Source organism: Echinococcus granulosus, assembly GCF_000524195.1.
Source record: "Echinococcus granulosus chromosome Unknown EG_S00177, whole genome shotgun sequence".
Classification (NCBI taxonomy): Eukaryota; Metazoa; Platyhelminthes; class Cestoda; order Cyclophyllidea; family Taeniidae; genus Echinococcus; species Echinococcus granulosus.
In genome coordinates this window covers 13,705-17,402 of record NW_020170557.1, presented here as the reverse complement: position 1 = coordinate 17,402, position 3,698 = coordinate 13,705, and positions in this window count along the sequence as shown.

Genomic DNA, 3,698 nt, shown 5'->3' with positions numbered 1-3,698 from the left:
AGGAGCATGTAAAAAGGGCTTGTGACAGACCCATTTATATTCCAAAGCTTCATTTTGCTGATATAAACGACATTGCAATTTTAATTATTAAACGGAATCTGCACAAACACGTGCTACATTGCTAGGTTTAGATATGTATTCCGCATATGGTTTGCATGTGTATTCCACACTGCAATCTATTCTCCATTTCTGTTGCCAGTCGTATAAGGAAGAGTCTGAGCATGACGTTGAGGGACATGGATGAAATAAGACTGGGATATAGAGGAGGAACTCTACCTACTCTGGCGCGTTTATTGATATGATGGCATGAAGGCGTGGGATGATGGGTTTGTACATGTATGGATGAAGGTTGTGGAACGCTTCGGACTGTTGCACAACATCCTCCCCATGCTTCCCCTATACTGCTTGCTATCTGTAAAGACCTTTGTCAAATGCAATCGCAAGCATTAGGATTGACTTTTGCCAACCCTGCATACCTCATTCGTGTACTCTGTGAGCATTCATTACAACTGGCACCGATTTCTTGACATCTCTGCATGTGGAAAACTACTTTAGACGTTTTTTTGCCCTTAGTTTATAGCAGCTACAGTCATCGATGTCCTAATGAACACTGCTTCAGACGTCCTTTTAGTTCCTCCGTCGTCTCCGCAAAGTCGATTGTCGATGACAGATTCAATTTTCGGTAGCACAAAAGGAGTATAATGTGCCAAACAACTTAGCACAGCTTTATAAAAATTAATCTAGCACGTTGCTTTTACTAAAGCGGCGCCGTGCACTAAGTCTTCTCTAAGTTTCTAACAAACGGTGCTAGCATGTAAAACTAGTCGAATTTAGTGCGTAGAAGGAGTGGAAGGGCACAAGCTTGGATATCCAACTATGCCATAGATATACAGTATGGCTATTTTTTGCAGAGAACCCACACGATCTAATCTGAAAACAATACAGCAAGTAACTACCAAAAACAAAAAGCATTGCATTCCCCGTGGATGTTTCTGCAAACATCCTGGCGATTTAAATAATTTTTAGGGCCTGTTGCTTACAGAAGAGGCTACTTTATACTAATTTAATTTGGGATTTTGAATTTTACCACTTTTGCACATATCTATTGTCTATTGTCTAAATCTCTTATTTCTGTAAGCTCACATTTCTCACTTGTCACCAATTAGACACCAGAGTTTGTACTGTTCATTTAAGTGAATATCAAGAACTCGTTGATAAATACATGTTTGTTACAATTGCTTGTACTTTCATAGCTGCGTATAAATTGTATGATTTATAGACTGCATGTTCATAGCTAGCCATGATAGCTATTTCCTCCAATGAAGAGGACTTGAACATGAAGAGCCTCAAATTAGGCCCCTTTCAGGCGCAGTCGTTTGCTGGGGACGCCAAGGCATTTTGAACTTTACTCTTTGCATTAGAGTTCATAACGCTGCCATGCAAGTACCAATAAAAATTACTCTTTCTATTTAAGTGCTGTACCAGTCAACATATTGGAACAGATTATTTCGAAGCTTAACTCATGAATAAAAGCTGTAGCTGATAGGCACCTCATCTTTAAACCACTAGCCTACCCAATATTGCTGCATTTCTGTGGAGCATCATCTCCCTCTCGCGCCGACCGTCACTGAAGCAAAGCAACGGTTGCCACATGATCAATGTGCTAATCTACGAGGATGACCGCCCACTGAGCATGTTCTTAGGCAGAGTTAGATGGCAGGATGATAACCCACACAGCCCACTGAAACTGGCTATCTCTTATAACACGTGGCTACAAAGTTATATAGAAAGGTATGCTACGCTAAAGAGGAACAAATGCGATTGCGCGTGTGATTGGGAATCCGCCTTTGGTTTTTAAAGTAGCATAGCATTGGTAGTGGCTCAATGTAATTCAAGAGCATTTCATTCTGTCGTCAATACTGTGTACTGATTAGAGCATGGAATGCATGTTCACTGTCCATAGGGTCAAGGACCATCTGGCGGAGTAGTCTCAATGTGTCGGTGACGTGATGATGCTGTTTCACACAATAGTGAAGTGGTATATAACAGGATGTGAGAAGTGGAGATTCTGCAGAAGGGGTAAAATGCCTAATAGCAGGTTGCGCAGTGCACCAGGAAAGATAGTGGACCATTCCTATTGCGATATAGCTATCATCCGGTGCGAGGTGTGCAGGTCTCTAGACAGGTAATCTTCTAATTGCACTGGTTTTGGCATTTTGACGAAGTGGAAGACCAAGATGCTATCAGTAGTTATTCAGAATGAGTGAATTGATTTACACTAGAATGCTGAGAGCAAATTAGAATTCTAACTATTTGCTGATATGCGCCTGCAAAACTATGACCACACTTCCGTTAGGGAGTTGGACCACTCCATAGCAACGAAGGCGCGTAAGTTGGTACAAGATGGCTTGCCTGATTCTACCAAACAACACTATTGCCACCTCAGGCCCACTTCCTTCTCTTCACTATCTCTTCTGCATTACACAACCTTTGACTACTACACGAGTGTGGTGTCACCGGGGCACTAAATCATGCACCCACAATGTATTAGTGTCAATGCAATGGAGAGGTACAGTCATGCCTGTGGTGTGAAATGTTGTTGAAAAGCACTACCAGGAGGCGTCTTTGCATGCTACGGATCATTGGCTTCGCTGCTTATGCATTTCCATGCATCTTGTCACTTCACCCTCCGTACTGATTGCAATTGATCCTCATGTGTCAAATGGTCTGAAGATGTATGTGCATCATATTCTTAACTCTGCTCTACCATACCACAATCATAGCATGCACCACGATAAGCCTATTCCCAAATTTACTACTTATAAGAGGCGGTGGCGGAAGAGAACTTTGTCTAGAGATAACTTTTGGAGAGCTGTTGGAGGTTGTGTTGAAGTAATGGCAGAAATCAGGCCGTATCAGCCTCACTTCCATAGGAAAGCCGTAATCACAAAACTATATTCAAAAATGAATGAATAGGAGATGGAAAGAGATGCATGACCATGTGGCACTTTATCACCTAGTGCGCTTTTGTACACTCTTGCATCTCAGTATGGGTACAAGATACAACTCTAATTGCTGCACGTTTGCAACTAGGGATCACATTTGTAGTTTATTTAAGTAGTGTGACTTGAGTGCCAACTAATCGGATGGCAATTACTGTTACATGACACATGCATGTGAGCTACATACCACCTTTTTGTCTGTACTTCTGCCATGTGAACAGAGTGTCTCAATTCCTCGCTTCAGCCAATGACTACATACAAATCGCTTCGCCTGAATTTGCATGTATATAAAACAGAAAGGCTGGTGCGTGTGAGTACGTAGAGAGAAATGAATGAAAAGAAGCTCAAGTTTATGGAAGGTAGGGGTGTTTGGAGGCAGGGAGAAGTAATGCAATATTGCGTTGGCCTAAAAGAGTGCAGAATGAAATATGAGAACTAAAGGGGCTAGATAAGACTACGTCGGGCCTTTGAAGTACATGCATGGCTGACAGTTGTGGAACACTTCGGGTTACGGGCCCATGTTTACCTATTCTACGCCTGTACCTTTCACACTACTTCACCTTCTTTTCTCCCATTCTCTACCCTCATGTCACCACCTCACCTACTGCATCGGTTTCCAATGTATTCTATCACGTCGCGAAGCATGCTTGTCAATAAAGTGCATCAGACAGCGACTTCTGAGTAGGCATCTATTTT